At 45.2% G+C, this 14,933-nt stretch overlaps 1 pseudogene; it reads left to right on the top strand.

Moving 5' to 3' along the window:
• The first annotated feature begins 1,489 nt into the window (after positions 1-1,489).
• On the top strand, positions 1,490-14,105 carry LOC141104845 (uncharacterized; annotated as a pseudogene).
• The last annotated feature ends 828 nt before the right edge of the window (positions 14,106-14,933 follow it).

Here is a 14,933-nt window from a genome sequence, read left to right as displayed (position 1 = left end):
CACTGAAGGGCACCGATGAGGTGGCACCAATGAGGTGGCACTGATGAGGTGGCACTGACGGGCACTGATGATGGGCACTGATAGGCGGCACTGATGGGCACTGATAGGTGGCACTGGTATGCGGCACTGATGGGCACTCATAGGTGGCACAGATGGGCACTTATAGGCGGCACTGATGGGCACTCATAGGTGGCATTGATGGGCACTCATAGGTGGCATTGAGGGTTACTTATGGGTGGCACTGATAGTTGGCACAGATGGGCACGAATGGGCACGGATGGGCACTGACAGGTGGCATGAATGGACACTGATGGGTGGCACTGATGGCACTGCTTGTTTGCAGTGATGCCCCTAAGGGTGGCATTTCTGGGCATCACTGCAACATAATGGTGCCAATCAGTGCCCATTTGTGGGCACTGATTGGCACAGATTTGGCACACTGGGCACATGTGGATGGCCATGGGGTACATACCTGGCCATCCACATGTTGCCCCTTCCCTGGTGGTCCTAGTGGCGATCCCTGGTGGTCCAGTGTGGTGATCTGCGGGGGGGGCTGCGCTGATAAACAATCAGCGCAGACCCCCCCCTGCCAGGAGAGCCGCCGATCGGCTCTCCTCTACTCGCGTCTGTCAGACGCGAGTGAGGAAGAGCCGATCAACGGCTCTTCCTATTGACAGCGTGATCAGCCGTGATTGGACACGGCTGATCACGTGGTAAAGAGCCTCCGCCGGAGGCTCTTTACCAAGACTGACACACTGCTCCACCGATCGACGTCCAGTCAGGATAACAGAACCACTTCCCGGACGTCAATCCGCTATAGGGCGGGCGGGAAGTGGTTAATCACATAATAATTTTTGTGTCCCTCTGTGTCTTTTCAGTGATTGCATGCGGCTGTGCTCAACCGCTGTGTTTTCCTCCCCCTCTATTTGTTGGGAGATCTGATGACACCGAGTGCTATTATATCTTCTCCTACTCGTTGCTAGACTTTATGTTACTTCCTTCTACTCATGTTAGGAGGATTGTCCATTTTACATGAGTCTATAGGTAAGCACCTCACACGCTGCTGCTTTTATTATACAAATATTATATTATATATAATACATGCAATCCCCAATACTCTATGTGAGACTTTTCTCTCCCCTCTGCTTCCGATTCAACCATACACTCCTTCCCCCCTCCTTCTTTCCCCCCTCCTTCTTTCCCCCCTCCTTCCCCCCTTTCCCCTCCTTTCCCCCCTCCTTCTTTCCCCCTCCCCCGCCTCCTTCCCCCCTTTCCCCTCCTTCCCCCCTTTCCCCTCCTTCCCCCCTTTCCCCTCCTTTCCCCCTCCCCCCCCCTTCCCCACCCCCCTTTCCCATCCCCCCTTGCCTCACATTTGTGGATTGGAATCTACCAGATTGTCTTTCTCTGTGCCCCAGGTGATATCACATACTACCTACAACCGCTGTGGCTAGTGGTGTCATTTTGCGAATGGTAGGACGCCCTTTGTGTCCTGCTGTGATCTGCATGTCCGTGCCGTGTTTCTGGTGCTAGCGCTGGACTGGGGGTCATTTCTTCATCGGTGGTCTACTGCGCTTATCTCTGTTTTTGAAGTTGGATGCTTTCAAATTGTGGGTTCAGGAGTCAAATGGTGAGCGTATCACTTAATAATGTTGAATCAGTTTTGACTTTCATGCTATATAAATGTGTATGACGCTATCATACCATGAACTTGCTTTAAGATGTTTTGTTCTTTTTTGTAAATATATAGATAGTCACTCATCTCACCACCAGCCCCCGAAGAAGAGGTCTTAATCAAATTTTAAACCTCGAAACGCGTCGGGCCCGTGTGGGTTAGACTCCAGTTTGTATAGTTGATGTGGCTTTATGTTCACGTTATTGTCCACACCTGTTTTGTAGCATCCCTCGTGTTTTCTTCAGTATTTATAAATGTTGTTTTGTTATATTTTTAATCTTTTTGATACCAAATAAACTATATATGTTTTTGATATTTTTGAAGACTCTTGCCTTATAAAGTCCCATCAGAGGAAAACCAGTTTCTAATATACAGCGGGGAGCATCGATAATTAACATAGGAGCACACACACACACAGGTTGGACCTGATGGACTTGTGTCTTTTTTTCAACCTCACCAAATATGGAACAAGAATTCATCTACAGTTGAGTGTAATTATTCATTAGTCAAATGTCCAGCAGACAGTTGACCATAAAGGGCGTTACTTCACAAAGAAAGCCCCCTTCCATTTCATGATGTCCTCAATGGCGCCACATGGAAGAGAAATGTCACAAGGCCTGAGAAAGAAAATAATTTATTTACACAAGAAAGGTGAAGGCTACAAGAAGATCAGCAAAGGCTTTACTTATCAGTCAGAAAACTGGAGCAAAAGTGATACAAAAATGTAACAAAGATGGAACTGCAACCATCTCATGAGATGTCCAGGCCGTCCACGGAAGTTATCACCTCAACAGGAGCGTCTTCTGATGAGGTTGTGCTTGGAGCCTTAGTTATGAGAAGGGAACTCTTAAGGTGTCAGCATACCAAGACATTTTGGACAATTTCATGCTCCCAACTTTGTGGGAACAGTTTGGGGATGGCCCCTTCCTGTTCCAACATGACTGCGCACCAGTGCACAAAGCAAGGTCCATAAAGACATGGGTGAGCGAGTTTGGGGTGGAGGAACTTGACTGGCCTGCACAGAGTCTTGATCTCAACCCGATATAACACCTTTGGGATGAATTAGAGTGGATCAGAAAAAAATGGAGGAGAGGAAAACGAATTCTTCAACAAGGAACCAGCAAGATAGCAAAAGTATGTGATTTATTATAGAAAAATAATTCCACATATACACCAAACAAAAATCAAAAAATATGACAATAAGTGAACCAAATACCAACACTAAGAATAAAATAGACAACGTTGTCTAAGGACAGAAACAACACACAGATGGCCACCACATACAATTACATCCAACTGGCTAAGTAGACAAGGACCGTCTCATAAATTGTGTCTATGAAGTAATGTTGAGGGCCAAGAGGTAAATGTATGCAGCCGTGGGATAATGAGAGTCCGCTCTGCACGCTGCCGGTAACAGACCTGGAGTATAACTAAAAATGTAAACCACGAGGATAACTGATGATGGCACTAGCAGATGAGTACTCAGCCGTAGCTGGTAACATACATCAGCAGCTGTATGGAGAATATACGTGGGTACATGAGGGAGTGTGTGCCTGTGTGGGTGGTGATGAATAAACACAGCGTGTTTGCTGAATCATGAAGCGGGAACACTGATAATACTATGGTGACAGTGGTCACAAAAGATATTGGATAGATACAGTCTCACCAGTCCATGGACATCAGTGTATGGCAGGCATGCAGAACACTCCGATCCTCGGATCTTCTCACGTTGTGCAAAACAGCTGAATCCTCCTCTGGTCAAGTGAGGGTAGCTCGTGGGTCTGTATGGCCGAATGCCAGCCAGGATAGTGGAGAATGGAGGGGTGTTTATGGCGTGCCGCCTGGATGCGGTGTAACTCCTCAAACACTTCCTGGTTCCCTGCGGCAAGGCTTCAGCGGCTTCAGCGAATCAGCGACTCAAATACCCAGGGCTGATGGGTGGGACCGTGTGAGTGCTACGTTGGGCGTGATGGCGTCATGCTGACGCGTTTCATCCGTCAAGGATTTCTTCAGAGCATGCGCCGTAGCTAGAGCAGGCGGCTTATATAGCCATCCCAGTTACAGACGTGAATACGTCAGCTATCGGTTGTCTAGGCTACAGCGCAACAAATAGACAGCCATTCAAACCATAGGACAACGGGAATTATAAGTAAAACGGGCCCATCCGTGGGTGCAGCACCTCCTCAAAATCATACAAAATTACATAAAAAAGGGGGAGGAAAGGGGGGGGAAAAGAGAAGAAAATGGTACTAAAGGCAATAAGAAAAATAAAGTGGATATGGGAATCAGACGTAAATAAATGTATTATCAAATAGGCAAAGACAAAAACAGAAAAGCGTGAGGTATCTCCCTTAGCAACTAGGATGTGAGAAATACTGACAGGTTGCACTCATTATTTAACCCAAGTGGGGACATACTGTCAAGGGTATATATCCACATTTTTTCTTTCTGGCAGAGAATCCTGTCAAATTCACCCCTTCTAAGAGGAAGATTTAACCTGTAGATACCCTTGACAGTAAGTCCCGTGGGATCCCCGCCATGATGATTAAGGAAATGTAGGGGAATGGGGCGTTCGTCATCCTTACTGAGGATGCTCTGGACGTGTTCACTGATTCTGATCCTGAGTTTCCTTTGAGTTTTTCCCACATATTTTTTGCCACATGGGCATGTGAGCATGTAGACTACTCGTGTGGTATTGCAGTTAATAAAGTTATAAATTTTAAACTGTCTCTTACCATCAGAACCAGTGAACACGTCCGTGCGCTCCACATACCTACAAATAGTGCATCTGCCGCATTTAAACATGCCCCTCAGGGGTGGAAGTTGAGTGAGCCAGTTTTGACTAGATGACCTTTGATATTCGGAATGGATCAGATGGTCCCTGAGATTCCGAGAACGTCGGGCGGTGAGGAGAGGGCGTTCCCCCACTATCTCACCGAGAGCAGGGGAGCCAGAGAGAATATGCCAGTGGTTACTGAGAATGGTCCTGATCTGTTCCCATTGGGCACCATATTTGGTAATAATCCTAGGATAATCTAATAATCTATTTTATTCTTAGTGTTGGTATTTGTTTCACTTATTGTCATATTTTTTGATTTTTGTTTGTTGTATATGTGGAATTATTTTTCTATAATAAATCACATACTTTTGCTATCTTGCTGGTTCCTTGTTGAAGAATTCGTTTTCCTCTCCTCCCTTTTTTTCTGATATGCTTTCCAATTCAGAGGAACACACCCACCTGTGATCTCTTGAGCTCCTGAGTGTTTGCAAGTAGCTTTAGGGTATCATCCCCATCTGCTAACACCCACATTGAACTAAAGCAAAGTCTCTTGGTTCATAAGTTCCTTCTTTGTTTGTTGATGAATTAGAGTGGAGACTGTGAGCCAGACCTTCTCGTCCAACATCAGTGCCTGACCTCACAAATGCAAGAAAAGTCAAACATTCCCATAGACACACTCCTAAACCTTGTGGACAGCCTTCCCAGAAGAGTTGAAGCTGTTATAGCTGCAAAGGGTGGACCAACTCAATATTGAACCCCTACGGCACTGATGTTGGACGAGAAGGCTTGGCTCGCAATCCCTGCTCTATAATTCATCCCAAGGGTGTTCTATCGGGTTGAGGTCAGGACTCTGTGCCTGACCTCACAAATGCGCTTCTGGAAGAATGGTCAAGCATTCCCATAGACACACTCCTAAACCTTGTGGACGGCCTTCCCAGAAGAGTTGAAGCTGTTATAGCTGCAAAGGGTGGGCCAACTCAATATTGAACCCTATGGACTAAGACTGGGATGCCATTAAAGTTCATTTGCGTGTACAGGCAGGCGTCCCAATACTTTTGGTAATATAGTGTATGTACAGTATATATATATATTGTGCATTCATAAAGTATTCAGACCCCCTTCACTTTTTTCAATGCTGTTATGCTGCAGCCTGATACTACAGTTGGTACTACATACTACATTGGCATATGTATTCAAACCCTTTGCAACAACACTTGAAATTTAGCTCAGGTGCCTCACATTTCTCTTGATCCTTGCTGAGATGTTTCTACACCTTGATTGGAGTCCACCAGTGCTAAATTAAATTGATTGGACATGATTTGGAAAGGTGCACACCTCTCTATAAAAGGTCTGACCACTAACAATGGATACGGTATCAGAGCTAAAGCCATGAAGTCAGAGGAACTGCCTGCAGAGCTCAGAGACAGGATTACTGCAGGGCACATATCTGGGGAAGGCTACAAAAAAAATGTCTGCTACACCGAAGGTTCCCAAGAGTACAGTGGCCTCCATAATTCTCAAATGGAAGAAGTTTGGCGCAACCAGGACTCTTCCAAAAGCTGGTTTCCCGGACAAAACTGAGCAATCGGTGGAGAAGGGCCTTAGTGAGAGAGGTGACCAAGAACCTGATGCTCATTCTGACTGAGCTCCAGAGATCCTGTGTGGAGATGGGCTGAAGTTCCAGAAGGACAACCATCACTGCAGCCCTCCACTGATCTGGGCTTTATGGCTGAGTGGCTGGACAGAAGCTTCTCCTCAGTGCAAAATGAAAGCCCGCTGAGAGCCCTTCAATTGCTTTATTGGAAACGCCAAGTGGACTTTCATGTGTTATGAACTGAGGAGAGGCTTCGGTGTCTATGATTGACTTACTGCCTCTGCTGGAAGTCTATTTCATGTCTCAACTACTCTTTTATCACGTACCTCGTAAAAATGTCTGCTGCGCTGAAGGTTCCCAAGAGTACAGTGGCCTCCATAATTCTCAAATGGAAGAAGTTTGGCACAACCAGGACTCTTCCAAGAGCTGGTTTCCCGGCCAAACTGAGCAATCGGTGTAAAAGGGCCTTAGTTAGAGAGGTGACCAAGAACCTGATGGTCATTCTAACTGAGCTCCAGAGATCCTGTGTGGAGATGGGCCAACGTTCCAGAAGAACAACCATCACTGCAGCCCTCCACTGATCTGGGCTTTATGGCTGAGTGGCTGGACAGAAGCTTCTCCTCAGTGCAAAATGAAAGCCAGCTGAGAGTCCTTTAAGTGCTTTATTGGAAACGCCAAGTGGACTTTCATGTGTTTTGAACTGAGGAGAGGCTTCCGTCTCTATGATTGACTTACTGCCTCTGCTGGAAGTCTATTCAATGCCTCGACTACTCTTTTATCACGTACCTGGTAACAGAGCCTGATATGATGAGGAGGGTCTCTCTTACACCTCTAGGCCATGATAGCAGGAGTACAAAGTGTCACGAGTGCCTGTAAGTCTTGCTAGCAGCAGGGCAGGTGTTCATGCTACATAGGTGAAGTCGTCAGAAGGCTCCAGTAAGCAGGCGAGCTGGTAGGCAGCAGACTGAGGCAGGCTGGTACTGGTGACAATGGGCAGCTGAGATGGTTGTAGGTAGCAAACTGTAGGTCAGCCGGAACAGCAGGGTGGTAGTTGAGGACAACAGGCAGAGTAGAAGAATCAGGAGGGGCGGGTGATTCACAGACGGGATGGATCGGTTACAGGGCACAGGCAAGAGCGTGGTCAAGAAACAAGCCGGGTCTGGAACCGATCAGTGAGGCAGAAGTCAATGGAGCAGACCGAAGCGAAAGGTCAGGGGACAAGCCAAGGTCAGTGCAGGTGGAGTTCAGAGAGTAGTCAAACAAGCCACGGCAGCAACTGGAATCAGGATACAGAATCACAGGATTCAGAGGAGGCTGAAGAACAAGCAGCACTGATCCTGAGCACCAGTTTAAATAGCTTGTTTGGCGCAAACATCTGTCACAAGTACATGTGAGCTCAGGTGTGTGCACGGGTATGTGCATTACCACATACCCAATTCCTGCAAGCACGAAAGGGAACACGTAATAGTCTGTGCACAGGAGCTCGTCAAGAAGAGCCATCTCGTTTACTGGCATGCCCTTCCTTACATCTTTCAGGAAAAAAAATATTTTCTAAAATTGGTATTGAACTTTCCTCCTGCTAATTAAAGGTCGTGTCCATGTATCGAGAGCTCTGGCATCAAAATTGAGGCACTGCAGATTACTGTTCATGAAGAATTACTGCTTAGACCTGAATTGTTCTGGAAAGGTCATCTCACTAAAGGGGTTTCTGGTCATAAAAAGTAACGAGGGAAAAAAAAAATGGGGCTTTGCATGCAACACTTTTAATCTCAGAAGGGGTTCAAAAAGCAAGAGCCACAAAAGAGCTCTGGTAACAAAAAAAAATGGAGGGTTCCTCTTTAACCCTCCTCAAGGCAATGCAAAGTCTCAATGACTTGGACCTTCCAGTTTGGGGGAAGACTGGAGGCCTTCCTCCTATAAAAACAAACTATAGTTTAGTTTATACATCTGCCCCCACCATGATTTATGTTACGGTGAAATGGTCCTCAGAGCAGAAGGAATCTTTCAGGTCCTACAGAAGGCTCTCGGTGCACAGCCAGTTCCGTATTCCCCAGATTTTTCCAAGGATTTTGTAGTTCAGACTGATGCACCTAATGTAGGGCTAGGGACAGTTTTGTCACAGATACAAGATGTAGAGAAACACCCGTCCAGACTTGGTTAGGTTTGGTTTTGTTTGATTATCTTGGAGCACTGCACTTATTGTATATAGATGTACATATCACTCAATTCTTCATTATCTATCTACAGAGAAACCCACATAGATGACATGACCACATCAATAAGGATGAAGGAGGACCGGAGTCACATGACTGAGAGGATACTAAACCTCACCCTGAAGATCATCTACCTGCTGACCGGAGAGGTGAGGAGGATTCTGGGAGGTCACATGACATCACTCTTATCTCTATTAATAAAACACAGACCTGACCAGAGAGGTGAGGAAGATTCTGGGAGGTCACATGACATCACTCTTATCTCTATAAATAAAACACAGACCTGACCGGAGAGGTGAGGAGGATTCTGGGAGGTCACATGACATCACTATTATCTCTATTAATAAAAAAACAGACCTGACTGGAGAGGTGAGGAGGATTCTGGGATTCTAACGTGATATTCCTATTGGTTCTCCGATACAGAGATTTCCTCTTGTGAAGTCAGGTGATCATATGACCATCACAGTGCCTCCATGTGACTCCCTAAAACCTGAGAGACACAACATGGAGAAGATTCTAGAAGTCACCAAGAAGATGATGGAGCTGCTGACAGGAGAGGTGAGCGGTGCCGGGAATTCTGGGACATTATCCAGTAACAGACAAGGGATGTGTCTGGATGGTGACTGTATCATTGTGTGTGTCAGGTTCCTATAAGGTGTCAGGATGTCACTGTCTATTTCTCCATGGAGGAGTGGGAGTATTTAGAAGGACACAAGGATCTCTACAAGGACGTCATGATGGACAATCAGCCGCCCTTCACATCACCGGGTAAGAGGAGACTTTATTGTAAAGGAGAGAGCAGTACGGAGGGTCCTCCTAGATCCCCCATCATCTGATAAACACATAGAAACAATGTATTCAGTGTGTGTGTTTCCTACAGATGGATCCAGTAATGGGAACCCACCAGAGAGATGTCCCCGTACTCTGTATTCCCGGGATTCCACACAGGAAGATCACACCATCTCTCACTGTTACAAAATTGGTGGGATGGAGCATCTAGAACATGTAGGTGACTATTGGAGATGATGTGTGGGCTTAGCTTTTTTTATGTCAGCTTATATTTTACACATGTAATTTTCTACCATTCTCTTGGTTTAGGATGAAGATCTGATAGATATAAAAGTTGAGGTTAAAGCAGAAGAAGAAGAGACGTATCTGAGGGATGATCATCGGTCTATGGAGGAGGATGGGCTAACCAGGTCATTTACTGAGGAAGACACTCCTACAGAAATCAGACCAGGTGGGTCCTAAACACTAAATACATTCACTATAAGTCTACATCACTATAAGTATAGGCCTATGGTCACATGTTCTATGTGTCTGCAAGTCTGAACTTTGAACCTCTTGTCTATTAGAGATCACATGACCCAGTGCATAGGCTTAAGGTTGTGTACAGAGCATGGACCTCCCAGTCCCCATTGGTTCCTGCTCTTCTGACAAGGCTGTGTAAATGTAGACGTGATCTGGGAGGAGGACCAAAGGCCCTTTGACTGAAGAGGGGAAGAATCCCAGCTGGTTGGAACATCCACAGGGAACATCTGCTCACTCATATGTACCTGATCCAGATGGAATCTTGATGGAAGTGAACTAACCCTCTCATATCTATTGATGATGTTTTTATATTTTTCCAGGACACGCAATGGAGAAACCCTCAAAGGATCTTCTCGCTTTATCTCCAGGATGTAAAATGGAAGATGAGGACATCACAGGAGATTGTGGAGGAGAAAAGACAATGAGCTCGATGAGCTCAACTATGGATGGTGGACTTCACAGTGTGGATAGACCATGGAATCCCTCTGACTCTGAGCAACCTCGTACTGTGAGGGATGGTGTCAGAATTCAGGAGAAGACATTTTCCTGTCCTGAATTAGGGCAAAGTTTTAGCTCTGAATTAAGTCTTTCTGTACATCAGAAATCTCACACATCTGAGGAACTTCATTCTTGTCCTGCATGCGGAGAATGTTTTCTTCATAAATCAGAACTAATTATACATTGCAGGTCTCACAGGGGTGAAAGGTTTCATTCCTGTCCAGAGTGTTGGAAGTGTTATCCATGGAATTCAAAACTTGTTGGGTGTCAAACTTCTTACACAAGTGAGAAACCCTGTTTCTGTTGTGAGTGCAGGAAATGTTTGGCACTGAAATCCGACCTTGTTGCACATCAAAGATCTCACATAGGTGAGAAGCCGTATTCCTGCCCTGAGTGCGGAAAAGGTTTTTCAGATAAGTCCAGTTTTTACAGACATAAGAGGAGTCACACGGGCGAGAAGGCACATTCCTGCTCTGAGTGCGGGAAATGTTTTTCACGGAAGTCTTATCTTTCTGAACATCAAAGATGTCACACGGGGGTGAAGCCCTACTCCTGCCCTGAGTGCGGGAAATATTTTTCACAGAAGTCCCATCTTAACACACATCAGAGGACTCACACGGGTGAGAAGCCGTATTCCTGCCCTGAGTGCGGGAAATGTTTCTCACGGAAGTCTTATCTTGATGAACATCATAGATGTCACACAGGTGAGAAGCCGTATTCCTGTACCGAGTGCGGGAAATATTTTTCTGAAAAGTCCAGCCTTTGCAGACATCAGAGGATTCACGCGGGCAAGAAGACATATTCGTGCCCTTAGTGCGGGAAATGGTGTTCACAGATGTACAGTCTTTCTGAACTTCAAAGATCTTGCAGAGGGGAGAAGCCGTATTTCTGACCTGAGTCCGGGAAATGTTTACTACACAAGGCCCATCTTTCCATTCATCAAAAATCCCACACAACCCTTGAGGTGTATTAGTGTCCTGAGTGTGGGAAATATCTTCTATATGAATCATAGTTTCCTGTACTTCAGAGATCTCACATTGGGAAGAAGCACACCCTGTGGCTGCGCTTCCCATCCTCAAAATTTAAAAAAATGTTTCACAAATCAACTGGTGTTCACTAAAGATATCAAAGTTCACAAAGGTCTGTCTGGCATACTCTGCTAGGGGAGATCAAAGGGGGATGTGTCGCAACTGGATGAGTTCCTCCTGCAGTGTAGCCTGATCTCCCTTGCTCATTAGCAAAAGCATCAAAGGGAAAAAAGGTAATATATACAACATTAAAACAAAGAGCAAAGCATCCTCTGCCACAAAGAGCCAAGATGAATGCACTTTCATTTCTGTTGTTATTTTTTTAAATAGCAAAATGACAACAACCATGATCTTATAGCAGAAGGGTCCCCTAGTTCTGCCCCACACTGTCACTGATCCTACCCTCTGCCCCAACCCTCAATGTGTCTCTAGTCTGCTCACCCTTTGCGTCCCCTCTACAACCCCTGTGTACCCTCCAATACCCACTGCCCCCCACCACCTGTACCTACAGAGACAGTGAGTTGTGGAAGGAACACGAAGGGGAGACTACTGGTGCACAACCAGGAGGATTGTCTCTCTTCAAGATGGCAAGCGAGGAGCAGTAAACATGTCTCTATCATATTTACCAATCCCTTTAGTTTCATAAATGAGCACTGGAGTGCTCAGTACTGAGCACTCTGGTATTCACTCATGACTTAAAAGACCAGTAAACATAAATGGTGTGTTTGATATCTCTTCACTTTGTGGTTGAACACAGAAGTGCATAGTACTGAGTCCTCTGGTGTTCATTCATGTCTGAAGAGATCAGTAAACATGAATGGCATGCTTGCTATTTCTTCCCTTTGTGGTTGAACACGGAAGTGCATAGTACTGAGCATAAAGTAAAGAGAAAGGGGCCTCTAATGCCGCGTACACACGGTCGGACTTTTCGTCTACAAAAGTCCGACGGACAAAATACGGTTGACAATCCGATCGTGTGTGCGCTTCCCCGGACTTTCAGCGGACTTTCAGCAGACTTTTCCAGCCGCAAATCTGACGGACTTTAGATTTGAAATATGCTTCAAATCTTTACGTCGTAACTACGCCGGACCCAAAAATCCGCTCGTCTGTGTGCTAGTCCGACGGACAAAAACCCACGCTAGGGCAGCTATTGGCTACTGGCTATCAACTTCCTTATTTTAGTCCGGTGTACGTCATCACGTACGAATCCGTCGGACTTTTGTGTGATCATATGTAGGCAAGTCCGTTCATTAGAAAGTCTGCCGCAAGTCCGCCAAAAGTCCGTCGAAAGTCTGTCGGACAGGCTGTCTGACTTTTGTAGCCGAAAAGTCCGACCGTGTGTACGCGGCATAAGTGCAGTGGTTAAAAGATTTATTACAGGCACAATGGGATTTAAAACACTTACAAGAGAGTAAGAGGTCATAGGCATTTAATGATTTGTCCTCATGCGGATCGCTGTAATCCTCGTCTGTCTGGGGGGGAGAGAGAGCCGTCCTGCAGCTGTCAGAGTCCCTGGTGATGTGGATTGGTGAGGAGGTGAAGATGCAATAAGGTGGCCCGGGTTCGAGAACCAAGCCAATGTGACATCAGGTGAAGGTGGTGGGCCGTAATGTGTTTCGGAGCATGCACAGTTCCTTAGTCAGACCCGAGGACAAATCACTATATGCCTACGACCTATTACTATCTTGTAAGAGGTTTTAATCCCATTGTGCCTGCAATAAATCTTTTAACCACTGCACTTAGAGGCGCCTTTCTCTTTCCTTTATGACCCTCCAGAGCTGCTTCTCCTCTACAAAGTGCTGCCTTCAGTGCCACCTCTCCACTGCTACTAAGGACCGGATACCCAGCCTCACCAGTGGTTAAAAGATTTATTACAGGCACAATGGGATTAGAAACACAAGAGAGTAAGAGGTCATAGGCATTTACTATCTCTTTCCTTTGTGATTGAACATGGAAGCGCTCAGTACTGAGTACTCCGGTATTCATTCATTTTTTGAAGGTATCGGTAAACACAAATGGCATGTTTGTGATCTCTCCCCCTTGTGATTGAACGCAGAAGCGCACAGTACTGAGCATTTTGGTGTTCATGTCTGAAAGATCGGTAAACATGAATGACGTGTTTGCCATTTCTTCCCTTTGTGATTGAACATGCAAGCGCTCAGTACTGAGTACTCCGGTATTCATTCATTTTTTGAGGGTACCGGTAAACACGAATGGCATGTTTGCGATCTCTCCCACTTGTGATTGAACGCAGAAGCGCACAGTACTGAGCATTCTGGTGTTCATGTCTGAAAGATCGGTAAACATAAATGACGTATTTGCTATCTCTTCCCTCTGTGATTGAACAGGAAAGTGCTCAGTGCTGAGCATTCTGGTGTTCATTCATGCCTTAAAGGATCGGTAAACATGAGTAGCATGTTTGCTATCTCCTCCCTTTGTGATTGAATGCAGAAGCGATCACTGCTGAGTATTCTGGTGTTCATTCATGTCTGAAGGGATCGGTAAACATAAATGGCGTATTTGCTATCTCTTCACTTTGTGATTGAACATGGAAGCGCTCAGTACTGAGTACTCTGGTGTTCATTCATGTCTAAAGGGATTGGTAAACATGAATGGTGTGTTTGCTATCTCTTCCCTTTGTGATTGAACATGGAAGTGGTCAGTACTGAGTACTCTGGTGTTCATTGTCTGAAGGGATCGGTAAACATGAATGGCATTCCCTCTGTGATTGAACAAGGAAGAGCTCAGTACTGAATACTTTTGCATCCAGTATTAGTGAGTGCAAGGTGGGAGAGGAATAGGAGATTGAAGACTCTGTGCCCTCAATCTCTTTCTCTATCTCAAAAGGGTAAAATCCACAGTCATAATATCCGTTATTTATTAGCTCAACACAGTTTTTATCTTCTTAATTTAATACGATTTTTGTATGCTATGTTGTGTCTGTGTGTATTCATTATTTCAGTGTATTTTTTATGGAAACAATTGTTTCGATAAACATTTGCACAACTGATGTGGGATGTTTTTTTATTGGTTCTGTGTTTTTTACAAAAATGAATGGTATGTGGGGTAGGGGAATGGGGGATATTTTATACACATTCAAAGATGTTAGTAAAAAAAAATAGAAAAAAATGATATAAAAAAGTGAAAATGGCAAAACAAAAGGTCTGGTCACTTGAGGTTGAATGTGGAGAGCGGGACCTGGCAGCAAACTGGTCAAAATCAATTTAATGAACCTGGCCTAACCCTTACAGGCATTCAATATTCAATAATATTCAATCACATATTAAAACACTTATGCCCCGTACACACGGTCGGATTTTCCGATGGAAAATGTCCGATCGGAGCATGTTGTCGGAAATTCCGACCGTGTATGGGCTCCATCGGACATTTTCCATCGGATTTTCCGACACACAAAGTTGGAGAGCAGGAGATAAAATTTTCCGACAACAAAATCCGTTGTCGGAAATTCCTATCGTGTGTACACAAATCCGACGGACAAAGTGCCACGCATGCTCAGAATAAATAAAGAGATGAAAGCTATTGGCCACTGCCCCGTTTATAGTCCCGACGTACGTGTTTTACGTCACCGCGTATAGAACGATCGGATTTTCCGACAACTTTGTGTGACCATGTGTATGCAAGACAAGTTTGAGCCAACATCCGTCGGAAAAAATCCTAGGATTTTGTTGTCGGAATGTCCAAACAAAGTCCGACCGTGTGTACGGGGCATTATTATTATTATTATAATACAGGATTTATATAGCGCCAACAGTTTAAACAGCGCTTTACAACTTGAGGGTAGACAGTACAAATACAATACACATTAATACAGTAGGAA

This window comes from Aquarana catesbeiana, linkage group LG08, assembly GCF_042186555.1.
Source record: "Aquarana catesbeiana isolate 2022-GZ linkage group LG08, ASM4218655v1, whole genome shotgun sequence".
Taxonomy (NCBI): domain Eukaryota; kingdom Metazoa; phylum Chordata; class Amphibia; order Anura; family Ranidae; genus Aquarana; species Aquarana catesbeiana.
The sequence above is the reverse complement of the archived record's forward strand: the minus strand, read 5'-3'. Positions and strand labels throughout refer to the sequence as shown.